Source organism: Desmodus rotundus, chromosome 5 (genome assembly GCF_022682495.2).
Source record: "Desmodus rotundus isolate HL8 chromosome 5, HLdesRot8A.1, whole genome shotgun sequence".
Lineage (NCBI taxonomy): Eukaryota > Metazoa > Chordata > Mammalia > Chiroptera > Phyllostomidae > Desmodus > Desmodus rotundus.
The window spans coordinates 41,951,511-41,968,400 of record NC_071391.1 but is presented as its reverse complement, the minus strand read 5'-3'; the positions used below and the strand labels follow the sequence as shown (position 1 = coordinate 41,968,400).

Genomic DNA, 16,890 nt, shown 5'->3' with positions numbered 1-16,890 from the left:
TTTTTGTTTGTTTTTTGTTCTTTTTCATTTGGTTTTTATAATCTCCTTTTAAACCATGCCTATTTCCTTGATAATACTTTGTTCACCAATTTCATCTTGCCACCTGTACAACTGTTTCTGTCTTTTCTATTACTCCTGATTTATTTCTCTGCTTGATTTATTGTCTTAGTAGAGTTACATTAAATCTCCCCTCGTGATAGTGGACTTGTTGATTTCCCCTTGTAGTTTCTATAAAATTACTTTATGTATTTTAAAGCTGTGTCATTAAGGATCTACTATTTAAATTTTTTAATGTCTTCCCAGGGAACTGAAACTTTCATTAACAGCACCAAAGCACAATGACAATGAAACTACAAGGGGAAATCAGCAAGTCCATGCGTCAACATGGGTGAATCTCAAAGACAATGCTGAGAAAGACATGCAAATTACAGAGGAGTACACATACAATTCAAAACCCTGGAAAACTAGATAGTGTGTTTGGAGACACACGATATAGATGGTAAAATCTGTTAGAAAATTTGGCATAGTGGTAACTTATGGGGGAAGGGAAAGGGTCATGAGTAGGGAAAAGGACTTAGAGGGCTTCACAGGTTCTCGTAATGTTCTGTATCTTATGGTTGGTGAATATATGGGTGTATGTTTTACTAATACTAGTCTATATTCATATGTATACATTCACATATATATCATTTCATAATGAAAATGACCAAATGTTTTTTTAAAAATGTTATACATTCATATATATATCATTTCATAATGAAAATGACAAAATATTTGTATAGAAAAAGCGGTTAAACACAATTTCAAGACTGCCCTGCACAAGTCCCCAAAGCTGGGGGCCGTTTCCTCCCCACCTGAGATTCTGAGACGTCTGCTCGTAAGGTTGGGCTTATCTCTGAGGCACACTCTCTGCTCAGCAAGGTATTCCAGGCCTGGGCCAAGTGTACCAGGGTGACTTTTCACTCCCTGACTTACTATCATGTTAGTCATTTAATCTCCTGTTCTGATAGAAACATTCTTCACTAAAGTTTTGAACCTGAAGACACTCCCAATTCTCAACTTCATTTACTTCCAATATCTTCTTCTGCATTAGTTCCCATTCAGACAAGCTGTAAAATAACAACTAAATTAAAATGCTTACTTTGTGCCAGGCTTTACAGATTCTAATTAACATATATTCATTTAAGCTTCACAGCAATCCTGTGAGGTGAGCGCTGTTAGTTTTTCCACTTCACAGATGACAAGCCAGGGTAAAGAAATTAAACAGTTTGCCCAAGATTTATCAGCTCCAAAGGGGGTCTAAAAGCAGACACTGACTTCAGAGTCCATGTTCTGAACCACCAAGGTCAGGCCTTGTTCTTGCTAATTCTTTCTTCAGAAACTGCGGTCTCATCCCTGAACTTCAGTTCAGCCAACTTAACATGAATATCTTGGGTGCCAGCAGTCTCTCCCCCAGTCCTTCAAAGTTCTGTCCACTGTAGAGCTCCATCACTGCACTCCACCTCTCCTTCAGTGCTGTCCTTTTAGCCCGAATTCAGCATTTCTCGGACAAACACAGTCAGCCAAGAGGGGCACTTAGAGTCTGTCCGCACTGTTCAGACAGGTGAATCTCTTGCCAGGTTGTGACTTCTTTTCCTATTTGCATTTATTTTACTGTGAGTAAATCACTAGCTTTGCTTATGAATTATAAGCTATAACAGGTGTGCAAAATAATAAATATGTAAATAAATAACCAATCTGACAGAAAGTGAGAAAAATACTGCTTATATATGAAGAAGATAGATAGGTGCCTGCCAGAAAATGCAGGGACTGAGAGTGGACCCTCTCCTCAGAGCCTGTGGGCAAAGCCAGCAGCACAGAGGAACCAAAGTGAAATAATCTGGGACATTCATAGTTCATTGGGTGAGACGAAAGGAGTGGGTGATTCCTGGCACCATGCCTGCTGCATAATAGGTGATTGGTACACAATGGTCGCTTGTGGAGTGGTGCATACCTCACGCAAAACATAAAATCGGCAGAAACAGTTTATTGTCACAGAACAGTATGTTGAAAGGGAGTAAGAATTAACTAACTATCTAAAGGAAACCTCTGGTTGAAAGCAGAGTCTGGAGGGACCTTGATTCCTCTGTGAAATTTTATTTTCCAAAAGTAGAAGAAGAACTAGAAAACTGGGCAACTAAGGGCCTGTGATGGTTAATTTGGGCTAAAGGATAACCAGATATTTCATCCAGCCATATTTCTGGGTGTGTCTGTGAGGGTGTTTTTGTATGAGGTTAGCATTTGAATCAGTAGACTGAGTAAAGCAGATTGCCCTTCTGGATGTGGGTGGGCCTTACCCAATCTGTTGAAGGCTTGAATAGAACAAAAGTCTGATTCTCCCTCGAGTAAGAGGGAGCTCCTTTGGCCTGAGTGCTGAGCTGAGACATTGTTCTTTTTCTACCTTCTCTCTTGAACTGAAGCACTGGCTCCTCTTGGGCCTCAGGCCTGCTGGCTTTTGGATTGGACAGAACTGCACCATCACCTCTCCCGGCTCTCCAGCTTGCTGATTGCAGATCTTGGGATTTCTCAGTCTCCATAATCACTTTAGTCCATTCCTTATAATAAATCAGTCTCCTTCTCATTCGTTCTTTCTCTCCCTCTCTCTCTAGACATAGATAATAGACACAGAATAGATACAGAGATAGATCTCTTGTTAGTTCTATTTCTCTGAAGAATCCTGAATGATTCGGGGCCTAATGCTAACTAACAACATAGAATTCATTGGTGATGTAAAAATTGAGAAAAAAAAATGAAAGGGTAGCATTGGATTTGAAAAGGGTGGATACAATAAAAATAAGAAAAAAAAGGCAATTATAGTTCTCTAAAGTGAGACTTTAAATGGAAAATTGACTTTTAAAGAATTGGAAAATTCTGATTACAAAAGAGAAAATAGACTAACAAAGAAAAGGAGGTGGCACATGAAGATGTCAAGGAGACTGTAGAGGGAGCTGTCTGATCAGCTCAGGTCCTCAAGGACAATGCCAAGATGAAAGAAGAGCAAACGCCCAAGACTGCCTCGCATGCAGTATTCATCAAGGATTAGTTTAATAAACATTTGTATGAATAAAGTTGAAATTAATGACAATGATAAGACATACAAGATTGTCCAGGAAAATTATATCCAAGTATACTAGAATTACAAAAATGCTGTGGGGCAAAGAAATGGAAAGGCTTTATTTTTAGCCAGAGGCTATAAAAGAACAGATCCTGTCCTAAGAAAGAACAGACCCTCCTTGAAGACCATGTTCTAATGCTTATGGGGACAACAAGAAAGTACATGTCTAGTCCTGAGTTTGTTCTGTCTTGTCTTTCACGGCCTGCTGTTGAGTTGAGAAGGGTCACAAGGACTCTGGAGAGAGGGGAGAGAGTGCAGACTGGGGTGGAGCATCAGAGAACCTTGGCCCATTTCCAGACCCAGGACTTACATCCCACCTTCTAAGAGTTTGCAAAGGGGATTCCTGGCAAACTCACAGTGTAGTCATTTCACTAACCGTTTATAAAGTGTGTGCTTTGTGCCTGGCACCGGGTCAGACACTCAAAACACAGAGATGGAGACAACGCAAGGGAGTCTCTCTGGGAGCTTGAGGAATTTGAGAGACTGAAACAGGTGCAGGAGGTCAGGAAATGTTCTCAATTAGGCTTCAAATCAAGTTGACATACCCCATATCAAACCCTGGTGGGCAAAATAAGTGAGATTCAGGCTGCTGAACCATGGACCCTTCTCACTCTGATTCTGCTCTAGCCGCTAGTTCTTCTTCCGTTGCTATGTCTTTCTGGCTTCTAGCCCTTAGCTTTGTTTCTTGGTTATAATTCTGTCCTTCGTCTCTGAGTAAATTGCCAAATGTGACTTTCACTCATTCATTCATGCAACAAGTAGTGATTGAATATTTATAATGTACCAGATTCTTTTTTAGGTGCTGGGGATATATCAGTGAGTAAAACAAAGTCCCTGTCCTAATGGAGTTTACCTTCTGGTGCTGCTTGAGGTGGTGGAGATATATATCCATATAAATATATAGATAGATAATATAGATGGGTAAATATAGATACAGATATATATAGAGAGATAGATATATAGATATATACACAGATACATACATAGATAGATAGGTATATATAATAGATATATATAGATAGGTAGGTAGGTATGGTTTACAGTAGTGCTATGAAGAAAAATAAAATACATCAGCATAAGAGGGATAAGAAGTACTGGGGGCTCCTGGTTTAGGTAGTCTGATAAGGGAAGCCTTCTCAAAGAAGGTGACACTTGAACAGAGACCGGAAGGGATTTAGAGTGAGAGTCATGCCTGTGTCTGGCAGGGAGAATATTCCCGGAGAGGGAAACACTAGGGTACAGGCTGGAGTAGGATGAATGGAACAAGACTGATAAGAAGGTCATGGCAGTAGTGAGGGTATGGGGAGCACAGGAATTAGAGCCTTCTAAGCCATGGTTAAGACTTAGGCTTAATCTGAGACTGTAACTCTTGAACATATTTGAGCAGGGAAGTACCATCATCTGAAATGTTTTAAAAGTACAGCTTAGACTGTCATAAGGAGAATAGTCTTGGGTGGGGGAAATAAAATTAGAATAAGAAAGAGCAGTTAGGAATCTATCAGAATTACTTGGAAAGAGTTTATGGTGGCCTGGACCAGGTTATAAAGGTTTGGGGACATGAAGAAGTGAGGCAGTTCTGAATGTATTATGAAGGTACAGCCGAAAGAATTGCTGTTGGGTTGGTTGAGGAGTATGTGGAGTATCAGAGACGGAATATTCCTGGCTTTGGCCATTAGTGCTTTCTAAGACATGGCTAATATCCTCACCTTTTGATGTTACTCACTTCTAGGTACTTTGGGGGCCAACTCTTTTTACCCTCATTGAGAACCTGGCACTCAGCTCCGGCATTGGCCTCCCTGCCAGAGTCCTTGCTGGGCTTGCTTTAACCCCTGGAGGAGAATCAGACAGATGTTTTCTTCCCTTAAGTTAAAAAGAAACAATACAATGGCATTTGCTATTGGCACCAAAAAAATAAGGTACCTAGAAATAAATTTAACCAAGGAAGTAAAATGCCAGTACTCAGAAAACCATAGGACATTGAAGAAAGAAATTGAGGAGGATACATATAAGTGGAAGCATATTCCATGCTCATGGACTTAAAGAATGTCGTCATTAAAATGTCCATATTACCCAAAGCAATCTACAGATTCAACGCAGTTCTTATTAAAATACCAATGGCATGTTTCACAGATTTAGAGCAAATATTCCAAAAATTTATATAGAACCAAAAAAGACCTTGAATAGCCTCAGCAATCTTGGGAAAGAAGAACAAAGTTGGAGGGATCGTAATACCTGATAAACTATACTATAAGGACACTGTAATCAAAACAGCCTGGTACTGGCATAAAAACAGACACATAGATCAGTGGAACAGAACAGAGAGCCATACCTTTATGATCAATTCATAATTGATAAAGAAGGCAGTAACATACAATGAAGTAAAGACATCTCTTCAATAAATGTTATTGGGAAAACTGAACTGATACATGCAAAAAAAATGAAACTAGACCACCAGCTTGTATCATACACCAAAATAAACTCAAAGTGGATAAAAGACTGAAATGTAAGTTGAAATACAATTAAAATCTTAGAGGAAAATGTAGGCAGTACAATTTTAGATATCTCACGTAGCAATATTTTTGCCAATATATCTTGCAGGACAAGGGAACAAAGGAAAAAATAAACAAATGGGACTACATCAAATTAAAAAGTTTCTGCACAGCAAAAGAAACCATCAACAAAATGAAAAGGAAACTGACTATACGGGAGAACATATTTGCCAGTGATATATTGGACCAGGGTTTAATTTCCAAAATATATAAAGAACTTACACAACTCAACCTCAGAAAGACAAACAACCCAATTAAAAAATGGGCAAAGGACATGAATAGATACTTCTCCAAGAAGGACATACATATATGGCCAATAGAGATATGAAAATTGATCAGCATCACGTTATCACAGAAGTGCAAATTAAAACCACAATGAGGTATCACCTCACAGCTGACAGAATAGCTATCATTAGTGAATCAACAAACAAGTGGCTGGTGAGGTTGTAGAAAAAAGGGAACCCTAGTGCACTGTTGCTGGGAATGCAGACTGGTGGAAAACCATGGAAAACAGTATGGAGTTTCCTCAAAAAATTAAAACTTACTGCCTTATGACCCAGCAATCCCACTTCTGGGAATATAATCTAAGAATCCTAAAAACTAATGCAAAAGAAGGTATGCACCCCTATGCTCATAGCATAGTGGTTTTTTACAGTAGCCAAGATCTGGAAGCAGCCTAAGTACCATCAGTAGATGAGTGGATAAAAAAGCTGTGGTGTGTTTACACAATGGAATACTATGCAGCAGTAAAAAAAAAAGGAACTCTTTACCTTTTGTCACAGCATGGATGGACCTGGAGACTATTATGCTAAATGAAATAAACATACCATATGAAAGACATACCATATGATCTCACTTGTATATGGAATATAATGAGCAAGATAAACTAACAAGCAAAATAGAATCAGAAGTGCAGAAACATGGACAGGTTGACAGCTGTAAGAGGGGAGGGGGAAGGTGGGGACTAGTTGAAAGAAGGTGAAGGGATTAGCCAAAGAACATATGTACCTGACCCATGGACATGGACAACGGTATGGTGTTTGCCTGAGGGAGTGGGGAGGGTGTCACTGGTTGGAGGGGGAAAAATTGGGACAACTCTAATAGTATAAACAATAAAATATATATTTTTAAGAAGTTAAAAAAATACTAATTGAAATAGCTTCTGGTAAGTCCAGAAAATATCTATCAATCTAAGGAAAAATGAGATTTACTGTGTATGAAAATGTAGCATTTTATTTACTTTTTCTTTTTGATTTAGGAATCAATGTTAGGGACTTAGCTGATTGAAAAATGAAAATGGATACGTAAATCCTGACTAATGAGGAGAACATACTAAGTCACAAGATAGGTGATTCAGAAGAAATCTTTTCTTCATGTTGCGGTAGTGAATGTAGCCCAGAAACTTCTGATTCCAGCAGTAGTCTAATGTCTGCATGAGAAGCTGTTTTGATGCCTGTTCTATTTATCTGCAGTCAAAGTGCATCTAATCTGCCCCACCGTTGCTTTCTCCCCTCTCACTAATTGGAACCCAGGACAGTGTCTTCGGGATATGAGCTGTAGACAGCATTACTGCACCCCATTGTCAGGCCAAGGGAATCCAGCTTTTCTGTTCTGTTTTGGAGGTTACACAGATGGCTTGCCATTCCCACACACGAACAGGAGCTGATTAGCACTCCAGTGCCCTATTTAAGCTTTGTGGCTCCAGAGAAAAGCTATTTTGAAAAGTGAAAAGATTACACTCTGATAATAGTACACAGGCCTTACACATGTGGATGGCTCACAGAGCCTTAAAAGAGCAGACCCGGAATAAATGCAGCCTGCACTTACAGAGCCATGAGGGCGACTTGCTCTCACACTGACTGCAGGGGCTGTTTGAAGGGACTTCCCTGCTCAGATCATCGATGCCTCTGTGAGCCAGCACAATGGCAGGTGGTTTAGGGGGCCAGTGTCTGATCCAACTGCACTCTTCTCGAGGAACCAATTAGACCTACTTCATACTCCTTTGATGTCTCAGGGATCCTAGGTCCTAATTGGTAGGCTCCACTCTCCAAAATTTGTTTGATCTTTTTTAAAGTGTTCCTGCATGGAAACGTTTTGCCAGGGACCCTGATCATCTGAAGAATTAGATGAATGAGGAAATTTGCATTTCTCCTAATTTATTTTAAACAAAAGATGACACAGGCTGGAATTTTGTTAGTTTCAGGCCCAAATCTTAGAAGTTGCTCTAAGAGGGGCCTGTGGCTGGACAAGTCCTGTAGGTCAGGTTTAAGGTGATCAAGACTTTGGAAAGACTGTCTCTCTCTAAATACTCAAGAGAAATTATATGGTATGAAGACACAACAATTATTACTGTAATTGTTGGGTTTAATACATTTTCTGTTCAGGTAAGCCAACCTAGGAAGGTAAGTAACTAAACAAATATAGTCAACATTTATTAAGTATATTGTGCATGAGGAACTGTGCCTGGCTCTGGGGATTCAGTGATGAAAGAGGGTTAAGACGTTGGCCTTAGTGTCTGTAATCAATGAGAAGGAAACTGTTGAAACTGCACGCCTACTCCCCAAGCCTATGAATGTTAGCGGGGTCAGTTATAAAACCCATGGTGTTTGCCCTGGAAACTTTCAGGTTTCTGGAAGGTCTGTTTTTGACTCAAGCGTATATGTCATAGATACATGTGAACTGCAGGGCACCAGACCAGATTTATAGCCACAAAACATCCTCACATTTTGTATTATCTGAGGTGGCCCACATGGAGGTTGCAGCAGACTCGCACTGTGTGTGAGTGGAAGATGTCCCTGCCCCTTGGAGCAGGAGGCCTTCTGCACTGCAGGGTACGGGCACTGGCTTATTGTTCCTGTCTGATCATTTTGGTCAGTCACAGTGAGGCTGGGGGGAAATTTCTTGGGCTGGCGAATCAGGCAGGGTGGCCTCTGCAGTCCATTTTTAGGCTTGTTGAGACCTGGCACCTGTTTGGTGGGTGTGAAATGCTGAAAGGTAGAGTTTGGATGTCTTTGGGTAAGCTTTCTGATACGCCTCAGTTGCACTGAGACTAGGTAGTTAGAACTTACTGTTGAGAGTTGTGTGCTACTTTGAGGAAGTATCTCCATGCCTCCAAAGTGGCATCCTTTCATTGGTTATGACCCACACTGGTGTTTTGTCTGTGTCTTAAGATGAGGATGAGAAGGTGCAGTGGTAGTTAGAAATCCAGGAAGGAAATATCAGAGGTACAGATTTCAGCCATGGTCAGGTAGGAGGTCAAATAGGTCTGATGGATATAGTGAGAGCCACTGTCCTAGGATCCTTTTAGTGTGGCTCATTTGTTCATGTTTCTGAGCATGAACTTGAGCCCTACCCAAGCAAGCATGGCATGATGAATTTTCAAGTAGGTTTTAAAATTTTTAAACATTTGATTTTATAATATTATTCTTATAGAAAAATTGCAAAGATTCTACAGGAAGTTTCCATATACTCCTTCCCCAGCTTCCCCTCTGATTAACATCTTACCATACTATGTTATATTTGTCACAATTGAGGAACTAACTTTGGTAAATTACTGTTGATTAAACTATACACTTTAATTGGATTTTATTCATTTTTCCCAATGTAGGGTTTTTGAATCTTTGTTCATACACAGCACTGGTTGGCAGTGTCTTGTTTAGTGCTGTCTTTGTCCAGTTTTGTTATCAGTGTTACATCAGCTTCATAACCTTCCTCTAAGCTCTGGAACAGTATAAAAGGGATAGAAATTATTTAATTTCTGGCTTGAAAGGACTGACCTGTGAAATTGGATAAAATTGATACAATTTATGGGAAGTTACATGCACTGAGACAGTGGCTAAGAGAGGAGCATTAATATCCTGGCCAGGACTTTGGCCCCGCACTCCAGTGGACTCCCCAGTTGGGGCATGCAGGGGAACTGGGAGAATTCTCACCCAGGCCAGACTGACCGGATGTCCTTGTAGAAAGTAAGCTGAAATGCCCACCTAGCCTCTTCCCCTTAAACTGGGACAAGATATCTGGGATTTTATATCTCTTTGATAAGGAAAGGCCATACCAGAGCCTTGTAGTCGGTGCAAAAATAACAGAACTAAAAAGAAATGTGTCAGAGTTGGTTTTTTTTTTTAAGTGTTAGAACTTGATGTAATGTTCACAGAACCTACTCTTAACCCTTTTATGCTCAGGCCCGTCCCTAGAATTTTGATTCAGTCTAAAGTGGGGCCTGGGATTTCACATTTTTAACAAGTTCTTGGGTAATGTTGCTTGGTCCTTGGAACACACTTTTGAAAAACATTGCCTTAAGACATAGTGTGTATAGAAAGAAAGAACAAATGTTTCATGACTTCTCTTTTTTTTTACTCTTTTTTAATTACAGTTGACATACAATATTATATTTTTCTGCTGTATAACCCAGTGATTAGACATTATATAACTTGTGATAATCTCGATAAATCTCATACCCAACTGACACCATACATATTTATTACAATCTTATTGGCTATATTCCTCATGCTGTACTTTGCATTCCCTTGACAATTCTGTAACTACCAATCTATACTTCTTATTTCCTTCACCTTTTCCACCCATCCCCATCCCCCCCAACCTCCCTCCCATCTGGCAATCATCAAAGTGTTTTCTCTGTATCTGTGAGTCAGTTTCTGTCCTGCTTCCTCATTTAGTTTGTTATTTAGGTTCAATTGTTGATATGTATTTATTGCCATTTTATTATTCATATTTTTAGTCTTTTTTTCTTCTTCTTAAAGAAGACCCTTTAACATTTCATGTAATACTGGTTTGGTGGTGATGAACTCTTTTAGCTTTTCCTCGTCTGGGAAGCTCTTCATTTGCCCTTTGATTCTAAGTGATATAGCTTTGCTGGGCAGAGTAATCTTGCTTGTAAGCTTTTGTTTTTCATCACTTAGAATATTTCTTGCCAATTCATTTTGGCCTGCAAGTTTCTGTTGAGAAATCAGCTGACAGTCTTATGGAAGCTCCTTTTTAGGTTACTGACTGCTTTTCTTTTTATTGCTTTTAAGATACTCTCTTGGTCTTTAACCAGTGGCATTTTAATTATCATGTGTCCTGGCATGGATCTCTTTGGGTTTCTTTTGTTTGACACACTCTGTGCTTTCTGGACTTGAATGTCTATTTCCTCCCCCAGGTTAGGGAAGTTTTATGTAATTATTTTTTCACATAGGTTTTGAACTCCTTGCTCTCTCTCTTCTCCTTCTGGCACACCTATCATGGGAATGTTGGTACACTTGAAGTTGTCCCGGAGGTTCAAATACTATCCTCATTGTTGGGGGGAGGGGTTCTTTTTGATGTTCTGATTGGGTGTTTTCTGCTTCCTTATCTTCCAAACCTCTGATTTGATCCTCTGCTTCACTTACTCCACTATTGATTCCTTGTAACGTATTCTTTTTTTTTATGAAATTCATTTATTTCAGTAGAATAAAACAATAAGCAGCATGAAAAACGTAAAGTGCTACATAAAAGCCCCACAACACATAAAATTGGAAAGGTTTCATTTGCTTAAACACTTAACAAGTGAAACAGACATTATATATCTTTTCTAGCATGCTATTTTAACTACCTTGATATATAGGCATGTACTATGTTGGCTAAAGAAAAAGTCACTGAGCTACCTTAACCTGAGGACTGGGGAAAGAATGAGTCCTAAGCCTTTACCTGCTAAATCATACATCCAGTTTTGACCTTATGCTGTAAATAATGGGTTAAAAAGGGCTTTAAAAATAATAGTTTTATTCAGGTCTTTTGCCCATTTTTAATTGGGTTGTTTGTCTTCCAGGAGTGGTGTCATGTGAGTTCTTTATATATTTTGGAGATCAAACCCTTGTCCGAGGTATCATTGGCAAATATGTTTTCCCATACAGTTGGTTCTCTTTTCACTTCACATCAGTGAGAATGACCATCATAAACAAATCAACAAACAACAAGTGTTGGAGAGGCTGTGGAGAAAAGGGAACCCTAGCACACTGTTGGTAGGAATGCAGACTGATGCAGCCACTGTGGAAAACAGTATGGAATTTCCTCAGAAAAGTAAAAATGGAACTGCCTTTTGACCTGGCAGTTCCACTGCTGGGATTATGTCCTAATGACCCTGAAACACCAATCCATAAGAACCTGTGCACCCCAATGTTCATAGCAGCACAATTTACAATAGCCAAGTACTGGAAGCAACCTAAGTGCCCATCAGTAAATGAGTGGATCAAAAAACTGTGGTATATTTACACAATGGAATACTACACAGCAGAAAGAAAGAAGGAGCTCCTACCCTTTGCAACAGCATGGATGGAACTGGAGAGCACTATGCTAAGTGAAATAAGCCAGGTGGTGAAAGACTAATGATCTCACCTATAAGTGGATCCTAATCTACAAAACAAACAAGCAGGCAAAATAGAACCAGAGACATTGAAATAAAGAACAATCTGACAGTAACCAGAGGGGAGGTGGGGGAGGATAATGGGGAGGGAAGGGGGAAAAGGGTTTTCAGAACAACTATAAGGGACACATGGACAAAAAAAACCAAGGGGGGTAGAATCAGGGGAGGGAGGCGGGGATTGTTGGGGTGGTGGGGGGAGTGGTGGTGGGTAAATGCAGACCACTGTACTTGAACAACAATAAAATCATTTTTAAAATACTAATAGTTTTATGAAGAGGCCCATCAAGTGGGGTTTGAGTAAGAATGGCCGCAAAGATCAGTTTTGCTCAGGAAGTCCACAATGGGGATCAGATTGACAATTTAAGAATTTTTAAACAACATATTGGAGCTGAAAGGGAAGGAATATTAAAGATGGCACTTTCAGATATGTGTATCATGTGCTAAAAAATAAATCCCAACATAAACAAAGAAGGTGGCCTGTTAGTTGACAGGTGAGGGAAGAGAGGCTAATCAGACAGAAAAGGATCTGCACAATGCAACCACTTGTTTCAATCAGTTTGAAAGTATAAGTACATCCCATGGAAACACACAACAAGATCACAGATCCGGAGGCTGGCTCAGGTGTGCCTGGGAGGAAATGGAGGGAAGAGTATTCCTAGCATAAGGTTATAATCTCCACATGGGCTGAGAGCACAGGGATTTCCTTCTCCAACGTAACATTACCTAGCCTTCCAGGGTCAGTGGCCTCTGGTTAGGAGACCGATGACTGAACCAATATTTGTAATGTCTTGTGTTCTAAACCAAGACTTCAGAATGCACCTTCTCGTGGCAGTAAATTTTTCTGACATGCGAAGTCTTCATAAAGTCCTTGGGCTTTTTAGACTTTACCAACTACAGCTGTAGATATAACAGAAACAAACTGTAAACACTTTTAAAATTCATTTATTAAAGTTTAAGGCGACTATGTATTATACCGTAGTATACAGTATGCTCTGCTCTTAGATGCAAAGGAAAAGTGGCTCCCAGAGGGACACAGAAACGGCATCTGACAGCTGCCAGGACCAAAGTCCCCTGGCAGGAGGGCACATTACATGTGCCTTTAAATCACTTTACACATTGTTTCTGTCTTGCCCATAATTTCAGTTAGTTAAAACCACATAGGGACTTTGTGGATACCATCCCCAAATTATTCAAGATACGTTTTGGACTATTTTTTTGTGGACTAACCTAGAACCTAAACACCATTTACAACATTGAGTTGTAAAAAAAAATAAACTTACAAATGTACTTTTAGAGCATAACCTATTTGAAAGCTGTGGACTGCCTGTATTTATATAAAAATTAAGTCTTACGCTAACAATACTGTCAAGGGTGCCTTCAATGTTGCTACTGAACATGCCGAAGGCAATGTCTTTCTGTGATTATATGTTCTCACTTGGCATTATGATGGTAAAATTATCTAATGGAGTCTGTGGAGCTAGCTAGCACTGTTTTATGCTGATTTTGCACTGAAAATTATTTCTCGGACTTTGATTAGGTGGACAACTCCAAGTAAAGTTTTTTCTAATTTCTATCATGGTTGCTTGGTCCCTGAGCTTTTCTATTAATATGGTACATGAAATAGTTAAATATTATGCATATTTCAGAGTAATTAAATGTATAGTGATTACAAGGCAAGGCTTATATACATCTCAAAGGATACACAATTTCAAAGCAAACCAAACATTCAAATCTTAAGATACTCCCCCTTAACTTCTGGAATACAATTAAGTGATTTCCTGGCTTGGACTCATCCTTCCTTAAAACATAGATCTAAGAGGATTGTTTCCTTTCTTTTTAAATCTTATGTGCTCATTGGAGAGAATGGGATACTTGTATATCAAAGTGGTTACAAAGCATTATTCCCTCTTCAAGTAACATCCAATAACCAAGACGTAATCTCATTTCCTCATAAATGTTTGACTGAAATAGTAACTTTCACTGAAAAATGTTCAGGACATAAAGTATGTCACGGAATGGGTAATCCAATATGAATGGTATTTTAAGTAAGCTGTTGGAGTTTTACTTCTTTTCAACCTCTGTCCATATATCATTCTACGTAAGTAGAAACAATACTGAGTACATGATATTGAGTAACTACTAATACTCATTGGAACTTAAAACACTATCTTCTACCCAAAAATTTAAAATGGCTATAAAGCAAACTTTCATAAATTTATATAAAAAGCTGAAATAAGAGAAATAAATTATTTCCCCGTAAAGCAGGTCATATAGTGTGACACAGGACCTGACTTCCAGTCCCTTCAACTAAGCAAGGCGCAGTCTGAATGTCTAGCTGTATTTATATTGAATTTATAAGGGTCAAAAAAGGAACAAAGGGTACATACAAAGTAATTTTTTGTAAACAATTCTTAGATTATACCCTATGCAGATGTTTAATGAAGCAGTTGAGTCACAGCTCTTAAGACATAAACCAGTATTATAATTCAAAGTCAAATACGTACTCACTGGCCAGATATATTCGTGGGAACATAAGAGCTGCCAGTGGCAAAGTCAAGATGACAATCAGCGCAGCGTATCTGCCGCGATCAGTGTGTCTGCCCCTGGGCTGCTGGCCCTGGATTACAGTCTCTGGTGAAGCGGGCGACCTTCTCTGACCCGGCGGCTGGGCCCTGCGCTGTCGAGGACTCCTGGAGGTATTCTTCGCTACAGGTTGGACAGGTTGTTGAACAGATGCTCCCGAGGGGTTCTGGATTGCATAAGACATACTGGCTGCAGCACTCTGGAACGTTGTAGGCACATTGTCTTGTAAATCACTTAGTGAAAAAGGGTTGCTTAAGTCTGACTCAGCAGTAGTCTTTCCAGATGCATTGTCTTCTGCCCTCAAACTGATTTGTCTAGCCAATTCCTTGGCTTCTTGGTCAGCCTTGCTTGAATTGCTTCCAGATTTTAAAGGCAACAGGACATCCTTCATGGTGCAGTCACATCCCTCACAACAGAAATCTTGTGATTTTTTGGCAAGTGCTCTCCTTTCTCACGTGTGTAATCTAGAGAACCTATGGCTCCCTCTCCTTTTGTTGGCATAAACCCAATGATGGCTAATAATGTTCTTATACTCCATGAATGCTGCCAAGTTTCAGGATGATGTCCTGAGATGCTCCAACAGATTTTCTTGCCTACTTCAAATCATCCATTAGCCATTAGAAGAATAATGCTCGGTGGTTTCATGGGATACTCTGGTGGGAGTACTATTCGTTCATCATAAACTCCTCCATCAAAGTCAGGATCTGGAGGTGCTCTAACTGTGAAGTGCCATTCAAAAAGGTTATCCTCTAAAGGCTGTGCATGGTAATGATCTGTTGGATCTTTCAGTTCTGTTGGTTCTTTCATTAAACAGTTAACATCCAGACTCTTCAGGTTGGAGCAAGTCTCCATGGCTGGTTGCTGGCCTGGCTCTGGCCTCCTCTCTGTGCTGCTGGTGCCCGGGTCTCAGCATAGCTCAGGCCAATTGGGCCAGGCCCAGGGAGCTTCTGCAGACTCTGCCCAGCCATGGGCTGGACTGTGGGTGGGGTCTGATTCCCTGTAACGTATTCTTTATTTCATTTATTATATTCTTTGTTTCTGACTGGTTCTTTTTATGTTTTCTGTCTCCATGTTTATGTTCCCTATATCTTTGTTGAAGTTCTCACTAAGTTCATCTGTTCTTCCTCTAAATTCATTGAGCATCCTTATAACCAGTGTTTTGACTTCTGCACCTTAGATTACTTGTCTCCATTTTGTTTAGTTCTTTTTCTAGAGTTTTGTTCTTTTTCATTTGGGACATGTTTGTCTGTCTCCTCATTTTGGCAGCATCCCTGTGTTTGTTTCTGTGTATTAGGTAGAGCTGCTATGTCCCTTGTGCTTGGCAGAGTGGCTTTACATAGCAGATTTTCTGTAGGGTCCAGTGGTACAGCCTTCTCACTCTTCTGAGCTGGGCACTCCGGTGTTCCCCACCCCCCATGTGGACTGTGTGCACTGTCCTGTTGTAAGTTGACCCTTGATTACTATTGGCACATCCATGGGAGTGTTTACCCCCAGGCTGATCTGCTGCAAGGACTGGCTATGAACACTGTGGAGGATCAGCTGTGTAGATGCCAACCCCACAGAGCAGGACTTAATTCAGTGGAACTCTGGTGCCTGCTGAGTCCAGTTCTTGAGTATGTCACTTGTGGAGATGGGTGGGTTATGCTTCAACATGGCCTGAAGTTGTTCACTGGGTTCACTGGCTCTTGGGCCTCCTAGAAGGTGTAGGTCAGCCACAGTCAGCCACTGCCTGTGTTCTGTCCAGGGCTACCCAGTATGAACTACAAAGCAATCTGTAGATAGCCACTACCTGTTCTGGGTTTGGAGGTGCCCAGGAGAGCCAATCTGTGAACCAAGGCTGGCTGCCACTAGTGCCGGGCATGGGTCCACCTAGCATGATGTACAGAGCATGCCAATACCAGATGCTGCTTGTTTGAGAGATTTTAGGAAAGTCTGATGCATGAGCCAAAAGGCATTATATGGAAAAGCCACTGGAAACAGCTTGTGAGGTCTTGAATATTGGGTGGGGTGGGGTGGGGTGAGACCTCAGGGAATCACCAAGACAGGGCGAACAGTGTTAGGTTGATGGAGACTCATCTTCTGGCTCTGTGTAGAGAGGGCTCAGAAAGGGAACAGTGGTCTTTGCTAGCACTTCTGTCTCTTGCCCTGATGACAGACAATTCACTTTCTCCCCATATGTCCTTGGTGCTTTTTGAGCTGTGGTC

The 16,890-nt window shown here is 40.3% G+C and overlaps 1 pseudogene; it reads right to left on the bottom strand.

The window, feature by feature from the left end:
- Positions 1 to 14,582: 14,582 nt before the first annotated feature.
- On the bottom strand, positions 14,583 to 15,544 carry LOC112303474 (ubiquitin-conjugating enzyme E2 J1 pseudogene; annotated as a pseudogene).
- Positions 15,545 to 16,890: the final 1,346 nt, after the last annotated feature.